The sequence below is a fragment of the Canis aureus genome, chromosome 4 (genome assembly GCF_053574225.1).
Source record: "Canis aureus isolate CA01 chromosome 4, VMU_Caureus_v.1.0, whole genome shotgun sequence".
Classification (NCBI taxonomy): Eukaryota; Metazoa; Chordata; class Mammalia; order Carnivora; family Canidae; genus Canis; species Canis aureus.
Genome location: NC_135614.1, coordinates 17,417,381 through 17,437,236, shown reverse-complemented (window position 1 = coordinate 17,437,236; position 19,856 = coordinate 17,417,381). Strand labels below are relative to the sequence as shown.

At 43.0% G+C, this 19,856-nt stretch overlaps 1 long non-coding RNA gene across 1 annotated transcript in view; it reads right to left on the bottom strand.

Annotated features, from left to right (window-relative positions):
* The window catches only part of LOC144311812 (uncharacterized), a 70,514-nt gene that overhangs the window by 17,081 nt on the left and 33,577 nt on the right, over window positions 1–19,856 (bottom strand). Inside the window, exon 2 of the long non-coding RNA XR_013377325.1 lies at window positions 15,624–15,737. This is a non-coding gene — a long non-coding RNA (uncharacterized LOC144311812). The remainder of the gene's footprint in view (window positions 1–15,623; window positions 15,738–19,856) is intronic.

Genomic DNA, 19,856 nt, shown 5'->3' with positions numbered 1-19,856 from the left:
GAACACACAGTCTGGTGAACAGAGGATGGGGCTAGACTTTATTCCCTGGGCCCCCCTGATGGGGACCCCTCAGGGAGTGAACAATCCATACAAAACACAGCATCCCATATCTTGTGGAGAAGACAAGATGGCACATTCTCTGAGATGAAGAAGGGAAAGGTGAGCCGTCTGTGGCACAGTATTCAGAGCAGGAACTCTGGAGCTACTACATGGTTTTGAATCCTAGTTTACCAGCTATGTGACCACAGGTAAGTTCCTTAATCTCTCTGTTCCTGGGCTTTTCCATCTATAAAAATGGGGGAAATAATAGCACCTACCTGCAAAGTTCATTATAAGAACTGAGTTACTATTTAATGCACGTTAATGATATTTTATTTACATTTACATGAGTGTTAAAGAATCAAGTGAATAGAGGGAAAATAGAGAAAGAGTGGGGATGTTCTCTCTGAGTGAGGTAAGGTCATCTGCTGTAAGGCAACCAAATATTTAAGAAGTAATTTCTACCGAATACTAAAAATGGTTTCGGGGCCATCTTGGAAAAAGAAAATGATGCCTTCAGTGTAAAAACAGATGCACCTATGACTATCTCTTGTCCGAAAGGCCTGAGAGGAATCCCCCACTTTCTATGATGTTCTGCCTTTAAGCTATTGTTTGATCAGGAGTATCTTTAGCTGCAGCTGCTACAAGGAAAGCTGAATTCAGTAGGCAGCCAAAATGTAGAGCAACATCACTGCACCCCTCTCCTGAATTCACCTAAATTCATGCTGAACACGGAAGAATAATTCCTGCCTCCCCAGATGGCAAACAGATTCATGCTCTTTTAAAAATGCTCATCTCATTCAAATGTTTCTCAGCAGGAAGTGTCTACCTGCTGCTGGAATACTCAGAGGATTAAGGAAGATTGTATGCATACACTAATGGCTACATTTACTCAACAGTTATGGGAGAAATGAATATTTCAACACAAAACAACACTTCCACCTTCCCATTACAAATTCAATTATTCCCACACCAAGCTACACTCCCCACTAGGAAAGAGGACTGCATTATCCTCACTGATCTATCTCAACGATTAAGGAAGACCCAGGCAATGAGCGAAGACACATACCCCTCACCCAGTAAAGCTACCCTCATTGCCATCTAGCACCAAGAAAGCCAAAGGGAAAAGGGAAGAAAAGCAAAGTGCTGGCTGTCACTACAATCTGTAGTGACCTAAGTCCCCTCTATGACATTGGTGACATTCACAGCGGGGGACACTGGGTCTAGTGAAAACTCAAGTCAATGCCATAGACGTGGCACTCAGTTCCCACAGGTGCATGGTCTTTTCTTTGAAAGGGACCCGATTTCCATCCTCATTTTCAAGTCAAACTTAAGATTTAGATTCTAGTAACAGGACTCGATTTGGGAGTCCGTTTAATATAAACCACTTGAAAGATCTAACAGGGTTCCATACCTCAAGTATAAAGCACTCTAGGTGTTTTGATCAGGGAGGGCTTTAATGCAGGAAATTCAGAGTTTACAGATTTGATGGAAGGGCTAAAGGAGCAGGTTCTAAGATGGGCCTCCAGGAATGACTCCCAGAACCACATAAAACTGATCTACCTCTGAGGCTGCCACCGGCAATATAAATACAAAATCAATCATATCCATGTGGCTGGAGCCCAAGAATCAAGGAGTGGGATCAAGAAGACATCGCTGCCATAACTGTCCCTCAGTACTCAGGAAGCCTGAGGTTAGACATTGAATACCGATGCAGAAACAACTCACATTTCCCCTTCCTTGCTTGCTGGCAGAAACAGACAAAAGAGGCAGGGAAAAAAATGGCCTCTGCTTTCCTCCCACTGTCTGTATCTCAGCATAAATGCATCTATTTGGAAGAATCTATTTCACATCCAGAGCCACGGTGTAAAAGAGCTAGTGGAAATAAAGTTTTTAGCTTCCTAACCTCTCCAGAAAGGACGGTTAAGTAAAAATGGAGGCTGGGTAATCAGCAGACTATACCACCTGACTTCTCCAAACTTCCAAAAAACATATTCACTGCCCTAGTGCTAAAATATATGAGAATCTGTGATCAGAGAGTATTATTTAGCATTAAGCCTTAACCCTTCCATGAGGCATAAGAACAACTTCTGAAACCAGCAGTTTTAAGCCTTTAGCACCTTAGTGTAGATTAGCATATTTAATTACTTACTAGTGTCCAGAAGATACCAAGGCAACAGTCTTTACACAGGGGAAAAGGAGAGACTTAGATCCAGAGGAGAATAAATGTAGATGTGGGGAGGGGACAGGGTTCATCTTTACAATTGAAGATTGATTAGGCCAGTGTGGCAAGAAATGCGCTCTCTCACATAGACTCTAGGGATTTATCAGGATCAGGACTGAGACAGAGAATCTCTGCACCTTCATCATGGGACACTCCCTACCCAGATCTGAACCATAGACACCACACCCACATCCTCACCCTAGACCCGGTAGGCCCAGAGGACATGCCCACAAAAACACGGGGTGGATTCCAAAAGCAGCAGTCAATGTCAGCAGTTCTAAATGACAGACCCACAGGACAAACCTACTTTCAAGTATGTTCTATTTGTCCAGGCCAGGGTTTGTTTAGAAACAGTAATTTGGGGGATCCCTGGGTGGCGCAGCGGTTTAGCGCTTGCCTTTGGCCCAGGGCATGATCCTGGAGACCCGGGATCAAATCCCACATCGGGCTCCCGGTGCATGGAGCCTGCTTCTCCCTCTGCCTATGTCTCTGCCTCTCTCTCTCTCTCTCTCTCTCTCTCTCTGTGACTATCATAAATAAAAATAAAAATAAAAATAAAAAAAGAAACAGTAATTTGATTGTATTTAGGTAGGACATGCACCCTCATTTCAAAGCATCTCCTCACCTTTCTCTTACTTTTTATCTAGGAGCTTCCACATTGACATTATCTTCCAGCCACCCTTGGCCTATTCTTTTTTCCCTTGAAGGGAGAATTGAAGAGTCAAGATCCAAATAAAATGAAATCACCAAGCCCAATGGATAAGTGCAAGACCGCAAATGAGAGACAGAGCCAAGAGTGAGGAAAAAAAGGGATGGCTGTGTTCTTTTTCTGGGGGTGGGGGGGTGGGGGGAGGTGGGATGGCTGTGTTCTAACTGCCCACAAACACCACTCACTCTTTGCTAGTGGGACCGCTCTTTGCGTGGTGCCTGGGCATGCCACTGTGATCTAGAGACACAGAGTCCCTAGGAGCACCTAGAGTCTGGGAAAGAACATTCTACACTTCAGGAAGAGCTCCTGGGCCATTTCCAGGGAAGACAACTCTGCTTTGCTCTTGCTTCCTAGAAAAGAAGGGAGGAGCCTACTTTGGCAACCGGCCAGGAGCCTGGGAATTTGTCCTGCCACGTGGGTAGAGCAGCCCAGGCCTGTTCACCTGGCTGCCAGATATTAAGTTGTCTATGAGGCTGGGGCAAATCCCAAGGCAAGCCACGGTAATTATCCAGCCTGGCGGCTCTCTGCCTGGGCTCCTCTTAGAGGCTCATCCTAGTCCCAGGGAACTATAAACCAGTTAACAACTCAACTCTAATTAATAAGCTCCTTAATGAAGATATAAATGCCCACATTTTTATCCTTTACGATGTACTTTGGGCTCTTTTTTCCCTTAAATAGCTTAACTGATGTCTCTGCTTCCTCCTTTTTCAATTCCCACTTTCACACTGGTTTCTGATCTCTAAATAAGAGCCTCTGTCTGTCTTGGCTCTTCTAATCCATCCCATTCTCTGCCCCCTGCTCTCTGCTCCTTGTGTTTCACGGTGTTCTGTGCGCCCCGTGGCAGCTCCATCGCCAAACTGTGAGAAACAGGGAAGTCGGCCAACGTTTTCAGATAGACGTTTCAGAAGCTGTGTCACTATCTACATGTATGGAAACCAGAAGAAATGCCATGATATTTGAAGAGGCAAATACGGTCCCTGTCTTGAGAAGAAAATACAAGGGCTGTGACTGGGAACACCATGGTGCCTCGCTGCTCTCCACTGAGGGCAAAATTCTAGCTAGAGCAGCGAGACGAAGTGCATGGGTGTCAGAAAGGACAAATATGAATATCTGAAGTTCTTCTTTGTCAAGGCTTTAAAGTTAATTTTAATTTAAAATATGTAACTATTTAAAAAATAGAATATATAACTATATAGATGTATACACCCATCACCAACCTTTCTGAAATTATATAAAATTTCAAACACATACAGAAGTAAAGAGAATAATACCATGGCCTCCTGGTACCTTTTCCCAGCTTCACTTAGACTCAATATGTGACCATGTTTATGTTATTCATATATCCACACATTTCTTCCCCACCACCCAGATTAACATGAAGCACATCTCGAACATACTATCGTTGTATGACTTCTTAATAACAATGCTTACAAGGTCAGGGACCTTGTACTGACAACTTCTAAGCATTGGCCTTAGCTGTGTAAGATCTATAGAGAGACACATCCAGGTCTGTATTTGCCCAGAGCAGTAGCCATGTAACTTTGGAGCAGTCCTACTGCTCTAAGTCCTCAGTCCTCAGTGTGAAGTAAAGCTAATAGTGTCTACCTCTTCAGGTTATTGTGAGGAAAAAAGGAGATAATGCAGGGGAACTGACTGGCCCAGAGTAAGCATTCAATAAATATTTTTATCATTATTGTTATATGGGAAGTTTATTTTTTTAGTTTTTTATTTAAATTTGTTATATGGGATTTTTTTTTCAAAGATTTTGTTTATTCATGAGAGAAACAGAGAGAGAGGCAGAGACATAGGCAGAGGGAGAAGCAGGCTCCCTGTGGGGAGCCTGTTGCAGGACTTGATCTCAGGACTCCAGGATCATGCCCTGAGCCAAAGGCAGACACTCAACGCTGAGCCACCCAGGCATCCCTGTTATACAGGAATTTTAAAAGAAAGAACTACTTATTTCTCTAAGAAAGCCCCAAGTTTAATCAGATGACTTTTAATCAACATATATCAGTCATCCTGTTCTTTATTGTTCCAAAGCCAACTAGACAAAGAAGAGCATTCTCCTTTCTTTGGCTGACTAATCTCTGGGTACTTTCTTCTCAGCCTCTGGCTACAGCTCAAACTCACATTGTTAATTTCTCATTGCATCGAATATCAAGCAAAGGCAGAAATCAGATTTGATTGAAATCTATGTTTTATTAGCTTCATTTTGGTTTCTTCCCACTGAGAAAATGAGTACACTGATACCAACAGTTTACAGATACCTAGGGAGGCCTTGGTGTTGTCCAGAAGGTTATACAAACTTGAGGAGTAAAAAAGGGAAGGCCAGTATAAAAAGTCCTATCATTAGAGAATTTGCAATATTCTGAAAGCAGAATTTTACTCACAAGCAAATGCTTCTAGTCCAACAGCATAAATCATCACTAATAAGTGATGAGTACAATCCATCTCTTTGGGTAAAGCTGGATTCTGTAGGCTTAGCATCAGAGGAGACTTGTAATGACCGTGCAGGTCCACCCTGGTGGCCTCACAGTTCTCGATAGTGTCAGGACATTCACACTCTCTAAGGCAGTCATTGGGAGCAAGATAAGCCTGACACCTAGAGAGTATCCTGCTGCTCTTACTATGAAAGGAAGCTTTGTGAGTGGATTCTGTCGCTGGAAACCCACGTGGAAGTCTTTGAAGGACACAGGTAAAGCCCTAACAGAATTTTAACCACTTTGACTATCAAACTACCTCATAACATTATGTCTTTTCTTTTTTTTAAGAGAGAGAGAGAGAAAGACAGTGCCCCCTGTCCCTTTGTGAGTGGATTCTGTAGGTAGAAACCCACATGAAGTCTTTGAAGGACACAGGCAAAACAGAGGGGCAGAGTGGGGGGGGTGCAGATTCTCTGCTGAGCATGGAGCCCAATGTGTGGTTTGACATGGGGCTCGATCCCAGGACCCTGAGACCATGACCTGAGCCAAAACCAAGAGTTGGATGCTCAACCTACTGAACTACCCAGGCACCTCAACATTATGTTTTTGAGTACTCATTTCTTTCAATCTCCTCCACAAAGATCCATTACTAAAATGCATCCTTTGTTTTCATATCAGAGAATGAGTAGCAAAAAGAAAATGGGTTGTAGACATGGACAGGGATAGAAAATGGGGTTGTGTTAGTGGTGATAGGGATCAGGGAGCTATAACCAGTGGGTTCACTCCAGAGAGTGAGACAAATCATGGATTGGCCAGACCTTAAGGTCAAAGTCAGAGTTAAGAAAGTCATGGTATTAAAGGACACAGAATTGATGGTGTCCTGGAATCATGACACAGTAATGGTTGTCAAAAGAAGAGCCAGAGACACACAGGAAGTTCTCACTTCTCATTGAGACAAAATCAGATGTTAAATTATATAAACTCTTTGTGGTAGACAGAATGTATAATCTCCTTCCCCTTGAGTGTGGATGCAAATATAATGGGATTTTACTCCCATGATTATGTTATATTATATAGCAAATGTTTCTCACACTAATATAGCTATCGAATGAGATTTTTCCATATTTCACTTTCATCCCTACACCTCTGATAGCAAGCATTATGCCACTCTGGAGGTTTCATGATTAACTGAATTGCACAATAGTTGATGCATGTGTATCCTCCAAGCATCTTCCTGTAGGAAGCCTTCTCTGACTGTTTTTCCCTGAGGCTGAGTGAAGCACTCGACTATACAAAATGCACAGAATGCATTCATTCATTTACTTTGACCTCACCCTATTCTAAAAGGGCATGGTACAACTTTTGAAAGTATAACAGAATTTTTTTAATGAATAAATGAGAAATTTGAATGAGGGAAAAATAAAGTGAGAAAAAGTAAAATGAACTCAAGGTACAGATTAAGATTCAAATGCCTGCCACACAATCTTACTAGATGTGAGCCACAAAATTTGACTCTCAGCTTTCCAGCTACCAAAGCAAGAGAGAGGCACAATCAGTTGAGTAATCCATAGTAGCCCTACATTTGTTTGTGTGTTTGTTTTTATCAACTATTTCTGAAGCTGTCGTCTGAGGAATTTCTTTCTCTGGTCTTCATTGAAAGAAGTCATGCAGAATTTAATAAGCAGCTTAGAGGGAAGGATCTGGTTTGAACATCTGCAAAATACCCTATTTACTTCATTTACTAGCACAACAGGTGCATTGTTTAGGGTCATTTAATTCCCAAAATAGATAAACACTATGGCAGTCTTTAGGGAGGAAGAAGTAGGAAGCAGGGAGCAGAGGACATCAAACAGAGAAAGAATCACTCATACTAAAATGGTCAGTGAATCCCAATTAACAGAACCCCAAAAGGTGGGAACCCCAACATCTGGCAAGGAAGTCCCCAACGTAGAGAAAGAGCAGACTATGGAAAGAGGAGAGAAGTTCTTCAGTCACAGGCAGACATTAAGAGGAAAAGGCACAGTACCAGAAAATAGAACATAGAACCATACAGAAATAGTCCCACTAGGACCTTCAGGATGTCAAATTCCCTATGATCCCACCCTTCCTTTAAAGGTAAAGGAACTGAGATCCAGAGAACACAAGCATCTTGTCCCAATGTCACACAGCTGATGCACAGTGGACACCCTGTGACTCTATTTAACACTTCAGGTGATAGAGAAAGAGCAGACCAGCAGGGCTTCCTGCATGGTGGACTTGGGTCTAGAGCCAGAAACACAAGGAAATGACCAATAAAGCAATCACTTGGATAGAATAATGCTTCTTTTCCCCATTTATTAAAATCCCAACTAGTGCTGTGATATATAGATATGTTCACGAGTAATCTAGGAGAATTATGGGGACCACTGGAATGCTTACTACATATCAGGCAGTCCACTGACCATCCTCCTGGCAGGATCTCAGCGAATCCCCGCAGCATCCCAGGAAGTAAAGTGAGTAGTTTGTTTGTTTGTTTGTTTGTTTTGTTTTGTTTTTTAATGAAATTGAAAGACTTTATTCACGACTATTGCAACAGGGGAGAGAGAATCCAGCAGAGACAGCCAGGCCGCTGCCAGGAAGCAGAGTGGGGTCGTGGACAGGAAGTCACTAGGGGCAGATACCGAGGAGGGGGGATCCTTGCTAACACTGGGTGAGGCCCCGTGGAGCAGCCTGGCTGCCACTGGGTCAAGAGGGCACCCTGTGTCTGGATTTGGAGGTGAGGGGCTCCGTCGGGGTCAGGGCAGAGCAAGCAGACCAGGCCGGGGTGGGCAGATGCAGCAGGGACCTGACATTCTCTGAGGAGGGAAGGAGGCTGACTGGGAGCAGAACCAGTCCTTGTGGTATGTCTGGAAGACGGCGGGGAATGGGGGTGGGGGGTTGGGGGGTGGTCCCCTACATTTCACACACAAGAAAACAGGCGGCAAGGTTAAAGGATTTCCCCAGCATCACAGAGTGGGTGGGGAAAACCAGATTTGAACACAGGTCCATTTGATTCCAAGATGTGTGTTCATTCTCCAGCCCAAGAAAGTATTTAACCTTCAATTCCAGGAAGCAAGAACAAAGGAGATGAGCATTCGTCCAGCACCAGAACCGATTCATCCAGCTTTAAGAGAGCTCCACAAAACGGAAAAGACAGAAGCAGGCTGTGTGACGCAAATGACCCAGCAGCAAGTGCACTCCAGGTCGGGCCTATAATTCAAGTTCACGGTGCTCAGTGCTCCCCGGTACGACAGGGAATATCCAGCCCTGTATGTATGAACAATAAAGACAGCACTGGCAGGGAACCTGGTCCCTTCCTGGTCAGCCCACAGCAGGAGGTGGCTTGTGAAGCTGCCCGGAGCTCTGACCCAGGACTCCGCGCCCTGAGTGCAAGCTGCCCGAGTGGTAAATGCACTTGCCTTGAGCCACTTCCCCGCTGCAGTTTCTCTGCTGGAAGCTTCGGCTCTGCCCTGAGGGCAGTTCTTATTGGACTTTGGTGCGGTTCCTATTTCACAAATCAGAGCTTAAACCTTCATAAGAGAGTATTGATTTGTGCTATCAAAGCAGCAAGATTCTAGAGCTGGGCACTGAGGGAGTCTGGTCCTTTTCATCAATATTTTCTTACTCATTAAAGCAGATGTCTGATTCAAATTTTGATTTTCAGCCAGACTCAGAGACTGAGAATCAGTGTGCTGATTATGCTGTCTTTACTGGGCAACAAAAATCTGTCCATCTCTCGCTCTCTCCTTTACCCTCTCTTTCTTCTTGTGTCTTGTCTAGTCTTGATGTTCAAATTCAAGCCCTGCTGATTTTCTGCCACGGTTCCCTTGGGGAGATCCAAAGGGTAACCTCCAACCCAGAGCAGAGGTTAGCCAATCGCCAGTGTTCCCAGGCTCTAGGGATAGATGCCTCATCATCATCCCAGCAGGTGATTTCTGCCCTAATGGGCTGCTTCAGTCATCCTTTTCAGCCCAGAGCCCCGAAGATTTAGGGGTCTGAACAGATAAAGAGCAGTGAAGAAGATCCACAAACTCATCAAAGGATAATTCATGAGTCATAGCCCAAATGCCCTCCTGGGAGTGATCTCTCCACCATTCCTCTCAGACCTCCTGCCCACTTAGGCAGCACTGCACAGTGCAAAGAGCACAGGATTTACAGCCATTCAGTCCTCATTTGCATCTTCAGCTCAGCCTACTTGCTAGAAGTGTGACTTCGGGTGAATAACTGAACTCCGGGTCCATTTTCCTCAGCTGTTAGACACGGAGAGTAATCGCTACCTCATGCAGTTGGCATAGAAGTGAAATTAGACAGCATAACTAAATAAACCAAGTGTTTCTCATAATCACATCATCATAGTCCAATGGTCACCCACAGTATCATCAGCACTGGCACACAATAGGTTCTCATCAGCACTGACACATAGTGGGTTCTCAGAAATTGTGAGTTCTCCCATCTTTCTCTCCATTTTAGTTCCTTCTCCCAGCACCTCCACTCACCTTTTCTCTTCCTCTGAGCCCATTTTCTGGCCCCTTTCCACTGATCTACTTCACACTTTTCTCCTTCTCACCATCCTCCCCCTGCCCCAACTGGACTTCACATCAGAAGCTGTCAGCACCAGAAGGATCTAAGGGAATTATCACTTCAAGCTGAAGGACAGGCCCCAGATCCCAGCTACTCCCCCGCACAGCCACAGGTGGCACTCAGGGCTCTGACTCCCACCCTCTAGCATCCTCATTTTGTTCTCTTTTCAGAGCTGAAATTCTTGAAAGTGGCAGCTTCCCAGAAGTTTCAGTAAATTTTCCAGAGAAAAACCCCAAAGGGCAGCACAAAAGGCCTTAGTGGGATGTGTCTGAAAAGAATTTGTTTCGCTGATATTAAAAACAAAAATAACTAAAACACTTCTCACTTAAAACTCTGATATGGTGGTTCATCTCAGTTAAACTGTTTCAAATCTAACATATATTTTTTTAATAAATGTGAACTTTGGAGTGCCTTCCGTCCGCCATCTCACATGACTAGTGTGCTAAAGCCAGCTCACATTGGCCTGTGAGAACCAGTTATTGGCATCTCTTTCCAACTCTGCATTCAGTGATACCACATTGGTAGCCAGAAATTAAAATGGTGGGAATATTTACACCCCAGAAATTGGCAACCACCACAAAAAGGCTGGGTTTTTCATTTTGTTTTTTGTTTTGTTTTTTTCAGAGAACCAATTGTCAAACATTTAACAGCTCACAGTTGGATAGGTTCTCATGACTTTTGCACTGATTCTCAGACAGCCCTCCCTTTGGTTTAAGGAACTTTTAAGTTTATTTTTGCAATAATTATTTCATACAGTAATTCTACAAGCTCTGTGTGCACATGGTCATGAGTTTAGGTCTTTAGAAACCTATATTTCTCTAAAACACCGATATTTCTTCAGTTTATCTATCTATCATCAGCTGGTCATGCCAGAGGCTTTATTAACAATCAATCATATAAATTTGTTCTGCCCTAGTTCTGTAAAGATGAAGGTGCCTGCTGGGCCACTGGCACATCAGCATTAGTTTTGTTGATTCAAATAGAGAGTATAAGATTGTGAGGATTTTAGTCCCTGAGAATCTCTGTGAGCTGCTATTGGCATCATGGAGCATTTCATTGTTCATACCCACATTCAGATAGAGCTCATTTTCTCCAAATATTATACTACGTGAGCAGCCAAGAGGCCATATATACACTGGGCTCTTAAGCCATACTATCTGGGATTGAATTCCAGCTCCCCCACTTACTCAGAGTCTCCTCAATCTATCAGTGCTTCAGTTGTAAAATGGGGGTAATAATAGTACCACCTCCCTGAGTGTTGCAAGGGATTAAATGAGTAAGTGATAGCAGATGCTCAGAAAAGTGACTGGCATACAGTAAGTGCTAAATAAGTGTTCACTATGAGGAAAGAATGGAGATAGAATGTTTATTGCAAGGTGAGAGATTCAAGCACCAGATTTTAGCTGAGTGGCTGGGGATGAGGTTGGGAAGCACTGTTAGAGGAAAGATTTAGACTTTTGCTGCCAGAAACCTCAGTCAGTTATGGAGAGACTCCCCGAAGCTCTGTGCTAGGAGAAGCTCCTCCTGTCCTTACTCCTCTTTCCCATGGACAAATCGGGGATCTTCTAACTGCCACAGTTGGAGAGAATGGAGCTACTTTTCCCCATTGGGGACAAGAGTTCACAGCCTTAGTCCTTATGATGAATTTGAAGGGTGATGTCCACCTGCAGATACCACCGTGGGCCATGCAACAGTAGATGACCTATGGGTTAGGTACAATTCCTGCCTGAGAGCCCCACTTTTCTACTCTTATGACCCTCACAGAAGGCCAGGTGGGAGATTCACAGCAGTTAAAATTCACCTCTATTGTAGTCATCAGGCTATTCCCCAATATTCTAATTCTTCTTCTTCTAAGACATGGTGGGATCACACTTCCTCTCCTTCTTCTATTTAGGTCAGTGTCTACATCTTATTTTGGACAATGAAATGTGAACAGAAGTGGTATGTCTCCTCCAAACTTCAAGAGCCAATGAGTAATTTGCCTACCTCCTTCCACCTGCCATACTGACTAGAAACATTCCAGATTATAAGGTTTCATCAATTTTTATGCCCAAGTGAGAATAATCCAGAGCAGAATTCCCAAATTAGGGCAGCTCCGGTGGCGCAGCAGTTTAGCGCCGCCTGCAGCTCAGGGCGTGATCCTGGAGACCCTGGATAGAGTCCCACGTGGGGCTCCCTGCATGGAGCCTGCTCTTCCCTCTGCCTGTGTCTCTGCCTCTCTCTCTCTAGCTGTGTCTCTATGAATAAATAAATAAAATCTTTAAAAAAAAAAAAAAAAAAGAACTCCCAAATTACCCACAATCGATACAGAGTAAAAACAAGATAAAACTTCATTATTTGAAGCAACTAAGATTTTGGAGGTTGTCTGTTGCTGCAAAAAGTCTATCCTATCCTGACTGATACAACCTGATTTCCACTCTAATTTATACTTTAAAATATTAATAAGGTCTTCTTTCATTTGTTATTGGTAACAAATTACTTGTGAAAACAGATCTCAAAAAAAAAAAGTTTAAAATCACTAATTTACAGAAATAAAATTTATTATCTACAAGATTCATGTTAATTCTTTCCTAGAAATTCCATTTATTTAGCAAGTTAATTAATCTTTGTTTTCTTTGTCCTTTACTGGACAAGGTGTTCCATTTAACCTTAAAATTTCTATGCTTTAATTCTGTTCAAGATGCACGCCTGAAAGAATTCAAACAAAAATCCTGCAAAGGCTGAACAAAGGAGAACTCTGTAGAAGAAATTCAGTGGTGGCAGAAGTAGAACAGCTGCTTCAGCACTTGCTGCCACCTTCCCCCTGAAATATCGCTTCCCTTGCACCACCCTCATTTTTATCCCAATATTATGACTCTAGTCCCCAAGGATTCAAGTACCCCCACAATGGGATTTTTTTTTCGTGGACCTAAACCTTTTCTTCTCAATAGAATTGATACAAATTTGGTATTTTCAAAATAATTTTTCTTGAAGAAAGATTTTTCAAAAGTAAGTGAAAATAGGGGCACCTGGGTGGCTCAGTTTAAGCATCCAACTCTTGGTTTCAGCTCAAATCATGATCTCAGGATTGTGACATGGAGTCCTGCATTGGGCTCCACGCTAGGCATGGAACCTGCTTAAGATTCTCTCTCTCCCTCTCCCCTCACCTCTCTCCCTCTTTCTTCACCTCCCTCTCAAATAAACAAAAGCAAAAAGTGAAAATAAGCAGTATAATGTAAAATACAAACAGAATATAACTATTTTTTTAAAAAAATATATAACTAGCATTGAAAAAAAAAAACTGCTCAGAGCATCAGCAATGCAAGTCATTAGCCTTTGGCTCTAGTTTGGCTGGCAGTGTTCACAGGCCCCTGGCCGAACTTATCCTAGTTCTAGCTTCCACACAGGGAAAACCATCTCATCTCTTACTACGTGACCACAACCTAATAAACATCTTGCTACAATCAAGGACAAATGCCAGAACCACTTTCCTTGAATCAAATGTCTTTGGTCCTCTAACATTCTCCCCTTCAGACTTGATTTTTCTGATTCAGGGACACCACACTTACAATCCATTCACAGGATAGTGGGGACAGGCGTCCTTAACCTCCTTGATGGATCTTGCCTTCCCAAGCTCAGGTTAATAGCATTGTCCATCTCTATAACTTACTATGTCACTGGCGCAGTGCAGTAAAAATACATACACATGCACACCATGTATGCTCATCATACTGAAGAAAATTATTTCATCTGATCAATATAATTTTCCAATATTGAATCAACATATATATTTACAGTGACTGTATTCTGATAGAACATCTCAGTTAAGAATATAAGTTATGAGCAAATATACAGGGTTAAAATCTCTGCTCCGGCACTTCATGGCTTGGGAACCTCAGGCAAATTACTTAATCTCTCTAAGCATTGGCTTCCTCAAGTGTAGACTAAGGATAATAGTAGTACCTACCTCATAAGACTGATGTGAGCTAATGAACACAGACTGGGGGAATGCACATCAAGCAGTTTAGCACAGTGCCTAGAATACAGGAAGTACCCAGCAACTTTTAGCTAGTGGTGGTAGTGATGGCAGTAACAGTAACAACATTACATCTTAAATAAAATGAAGAGGATCATTGTCTCGTATTCCATTATCCCCATATTCCTATTGTAGCTTCCGTAAATCTTCAGCTTTTGTCTAATAAGTGCCTGACAGAGTGGTTTTTAAGTTCTTTAGAAATTCAAAGCATTTGAGTAATTATCACCGATTCTGCAATATTACCCACATCATAGACAAGACATTACCTATGCCCCAGTGCTCCAGAATTATTCAAATATGCTGATCCAACAGTGATCCTACCCTGGCATCTTCACGGAGTAAAAGGCTTCCCTTATTTTCTGCCAAGCCACATCATCCACTTGCTTGAAACTCATCCAGATTTGGTCCTGCATTAGGAAACACATAAGTGCCCCCAAGAGAATTCAAGCACTTAAGCAAGGCACTGAGCAATTAAACTTTGTGGACTACTTTAGAAACAGAAAAAGGGAAAGAAAGAAGAGGAGTCATAGATAGGGAAAGGAAGAAAGGGAGAAGCAAATGTAAGTGGTTCAGCTGGGCTTGGGGGAGATAGGAATGTGACTACTCATTATGTGCTTCCGTTGGAAGGAAGTCAAATGTTTTCACTGAAAAGCAAGCAGAAAGCTTTCATAATTTAGTACACAGGAAAACTCACAAATTAAGGCAAAGAAGTTTCCAATGTAAACAGGTGCAATCACATCCTATATATCTCAGCTGTCATAAATCTGGTCTGGTCTGACTGCAAGAGGCAGGCTGATTGACAACTTTTGGGTCTTCCTGGCCAAAAAGCTCCACTTAGAAGATCACATCTCCTATTTGGCTTTTTCTATTCTGACCTAACCTGGAAGCCTCTGAACAGGAACTGGACTGAACTTCCTCTTTGATGATTGGCTCATCCTCCAAAGATTCCTATCTCTGTCCCAGAAGCAGAGCTCCAAGAAAAGGTCCCTGCTCTTAGATCTGCTGCATCTGATACGTGGGCAAGAGGTCAGATATGCAGACCAAACAAACTCTTCAAGAACACATTATCTGAGCATTTACATATACCCGTGTTAAGCACTGTGGGAAATACATAGCCCCTGCCTTCCAGAGGCCCACAGTCCAGCCACTGGTGGGGAGGAAATTCCCCACTTCATGCTCTCAGGGTGGTCCCACAACTTTACTCCAAGCCCAGTCTATTCTAGCCTACACCGATTTGCATCTCTTTCTTGGGAACAAGAAAGGAATTTTCCTATTTCATTAGATACTAGGGTGAAAGGGAACAAATTTAGTCATACCCTAGAAATAAACCAACCAACTAAATCAGACTTCGAAAGAGGTAGATCCAGTAACAAGACACAGAGCCACAAGTTCAACAGCTCAAAACAGCAAAAATATATTTACCTAGAAGAAATGAGTACCAATGATGGTGGTCCCTTTTCTCAAAGTATCTTGTGCTTAAAAGAATAAAAAGAAAAAAAAAAAGAGAAGAAAAGAAAGAAGAAAAGAAAAAAAAAAGAAAAGAAAAGAAAAGAAAAGAAAAGAAAAGAAAAGAAAAGAAAAGAAAAGAAAAGAAAAAAAGAATAAAAAGCTTACCTAAAGCCCAGCTGGAAGCCAGTGGGGTCCAGAAAAGAAAGATGTGCTATACCATAGGACTCTCATTGCCATCCTCCAGAAAGATCCATGTAGATCCATGTGTTTCTCCATTGCCTAAACAAGAGAAGAATGGCCAACAGAAAGTCTTCAGATTAAAGAACACGAGTCACTTTTGAAAATTTGTCCTAATAATTCAATCTGATGGTCATCTATAACTCTCTAAGAAATGTTTATATCTCATGTGTCTGAGACTTTGGGGCACCATTTGAAGATGATTTCCATTATATTATGGAACATTTTCCCTTTTGTCCAGTGGCATCTTTCTGATGTACTGAGATGGTCTCTATAATTCTGATGAGAGGTGCCTGGGTGGCTCAGTGGTTAAGTGTCTGCCTTTGGCTCAGGTTGTGACCCCAGGGTCCTGGAATCTAGTCCCACATCAGGCTCCTCACAGGAAGCCTGCTTCTTCCTCTGCCTATATCTCTACCTCTTTCTGTGTGTCTCTCACAAATAAATAAATAAAATCTTTTTTTTTTTAATTCTGATGAAAACAGACCTCCAGGAAAATCCACAGATAGGGTTTGGAACTGTCTTCTGAACCAATTAGGTCTTTCCTAGTCAATCATCATGTACCATGAACCTAACTAACTAGAAAACTAATCAGAAGTGACCCAAATAACATCTTTATCTCTGGGTTTGCAGTGAAATTCTTCAGGATCACTAACGATAAGAGCTAACATCAGTGGAATATTTACCATATCCCAAGGGGAAATTAAGGCATAGTGTGGTTAAGTCATTTACAACTGGTCAGTCACTAGCTTAGTATATTTGGACAAGGGTTTAAACATGGCTGGAAAATAGACCAAGCAGGCCGACCTAGCTGCAGAGCTTTTATACTAGCCATGTGCTCCAGGCTACACCCCCATAAACTGAATGACCATCATCAACTGTCACCTTATGCTTCTATCAACCATTTTCTTTTATTCTGAGAGTCCACTACAATCTAGTTAAAGATTAAAAGCTTGTCAAGCCTGCAATGATGATGTTTTTTTCCCTTTTAAATGTTTATAAAGGTAGGGCAATAACACATAAGAATCTGGCTCAGTTTTTCCATAGCATTGGTTCCCATCTCTTTCTACATATCAAAATCATTTAGAAGTATTTAAAAAAAGAAAAAAAGGCTTATATCCAGGAAATAAACTCACAGATCCTAACTAAATGAGCCTGAGGTGGGTCCTTAGAATGAGTAAATTTTTAAACATTTTCCAGGGGAGTCTAATGTGCAGCCAGGATGAGAACAGCTTCACATTACAGGATGGGAAACCCACGTTCCTCTGAACACAAAGGGATATATAATCTCTTTCACCTCTTCCCACCCCCCCCCCAGTCAGTTCAATACCCTACTGCCAGATGGATCTGCTCAGACTATATCATTCCTCTACTCTGAAACCATCTGTAATCCCCACAGCGTCAAAAGTTACATTCCACATCCTTGCCCATGTCAAAGGCTCTCTACACTGTGACCTGAGCCCATCTTTCAGCTTCATATCCATATCCCTGAGTGATCTTTCCACTCCTGCTAAGTTGGTCTGCCCTCAAACCCCAGCTTCTTATACTGTGATGCAAAGCAATTCAGTTCTTGCTTGCCCCACCCCTCAACTCACCATCAGTTCCACCTTGTACATCAAGGAATTTTGATTTCTCACTCCTCCTTTCGTTCTTTTCCCAGGATCCCTTCTCCTTAAGAGTCCCTGAACTGCTCAGAAGGCTGGCAGTCAGTTTTTCCTCTGGCTGAGGAACTTCTTCAGATCCTTCCCTCCTTAGAGAGCCTTAGACCTCTCATTCATTGTCTCTCCTTTGTTCTTGAATCCCTTGGTTTTGCACCCCACTCCACCTTCGAGGAAAGTGCCTGCTTGATTCAGAGTGGGCCTCAGACTGCTTACAGCAGTTCTCATTCCCCTTTGTTTCTAAACACAGCCAACACAGCCAAGAAGGGCCAGAGCCCTGCCCTTCACAAGAGAGGGCATATCAGAGAAAGCTCCATGAGGGTAGGGGTCTTTGTCTGTTGTGTTCATTTAGGTGTCCCTAAAACAGTGCCTAGAACACAGTAGGCATAGCAGTAAATATTTGGTGAATGAATGAATGAATGAATGAATGAATGAGGACATCCATCATGTCCTAACCTGATTATGATGAATCATTTCCACTTTGTAAAGCGAATCCACTTGTGTTGGGGGAAGATCCCTTATTTCCACTTAAAACTATCTATCATGTGATTATTTAACACAGTCATAATAACCAGAATCCTGATTAATACTATACAGCATTTGTGTTACCCTTTGTGCTTTTCAATGCATTGTCCCATTTATTATCTCAGTCCATCTTCATAATAATCTCATTTCCCTCTCACAAATGAGAAATGAGGCAGAAAGGTAGCAGGACTTGATCAAAATCACAGAGCTAGTTGAGAGCAGTCAGGATGGAAATCGGGACCCCATCTGCCAGCCTCAGGCTCACCTCATGCTGCTGCTACAACAGTGCTGGTGTCACAATTTATCGAACGCACAGTGACGTACATCACCACTAACCTCCTCACAAACATACTGTATTGGCCAGGGTTCTCCAGAGAAACAGAACTAATGGGGTATAGAGAGGGATAGACAGATAGGAAGAGATTTATTCTGAAGAACTGGCCCATGTGATTATGGAAGTTGAGAAGTCCCATGATCTGCCTGCCGTCGCTAAGGTAGAAACACAGAACAACAGGTGATATCATTTCAGTCCAAACCCAAAGGCCTGAGAACTAGGGGAGCCAATGGTGTCAACTCTCAGTCCAAGTCAGAAAACCTGACAACCAGGAGATTCCACGTGAGGGCAGGAGAAAATGGATATCCAGCTGAATGAAACACAGGAAGCAAATTTTCCCTCTGTCCACCTTCTTGTTCCATTCAGGCCCTCAATGGATTGACAATGCTCGTCATATTGGGGAGGGCATCTTCCTTCTCATTCAGTCTACTAATTCAAATGTTAATCTTTTTTAGAAATACCCTCACAGACAGCCTCACAAGCAATGTTTTGCTATCTGGGCACCCTGTGACCCAGTCAGTTTGACACAGAAAATGAACCATCACATCTGAAGGGATTGGAAAGATGTTGATGAGTTTCATTCAGAGAACAAAGGTAGAACTTAGGTAACAGGTACTTTGAATCTCTATACATTTGGGGTGTTCACAAACAAATTCCTATCAAATTAAGATAAGGGAGAAAAGCTATTATTATTGAAAACACAACAGCCCTTCAAGGAGAGAAGACCCGGTTAAAGAAAGGAGTGAAGAGTCAAAGCCCTCTCGTGAACCAAGGCGGATCGGGTGGTGAGTTAGAAAGGGCTTGCAAGCCCTGAACTGCTCTGTCAGGAATCTGAAAGCAGCTTAACTAAGAACTTCTGGCTCAAGGAGTCTCAGGAGATGTGGCAAACTAGCAGGAGGAGCTGCAGTCATCTCAAAGCCTAATCGGAGCTGAGAAATCCACTTCTAAGCTCATTCATACAGTTTTTGCCAGGCCTCAGCTCCCCATGGGCTGTCGACCAGAGGCCCCAGTTCCGAGCCACAGGATCCTGTTGATCAGGATGTTCACAACTTGGCAAACGACTGTGCCCAGATCAGAGAGAGGAGGGAGAGGGAGGAGGGAGAGGGTGAGGCCGGCGAAGTGGGAGGCTCGATCTGAAGGAGGCACTCATGAGACCTCCCCCAGTTCCAGGCAGCAGACAGCGCCCAGTCAGAAGCCATAGTCCGTCCTTTATAACCTCTTCTTGAAAAGGACATGTGTCTTCTTAGTCTGTCCTCACAAAATACCATCGCTTCCGCCACATGCTGCTGCTCACAGGCCGCCCTGGTGCTACGTGAGGGGTCCCTACAAGGTATGAATTCCAGAAGGTAGGAATCATTGGGACTCCCTCGGAGACTGGCCACCCCACAAGTTATTGAGTCTTCAGATCACTCTGCGGAGGTTCATTTCCAAAATCCCACCTGGATTGGATCAGATGGGAGGCGGTTACCAGGAATTCAGCTAAAGGGGCTCCATCTTTACAATAGCCTGATCTATTTAACAAAATCCTTTTAACAAATGACTGTGAGGCAGGCACCTCCTTAATTAACTGACTTCAGAGGAAGATAATGTGGCAGTTCGTCCAGGAGTTAAGGGCTTTGAAGTCAAGCATTTGCATTTGAATCCTGA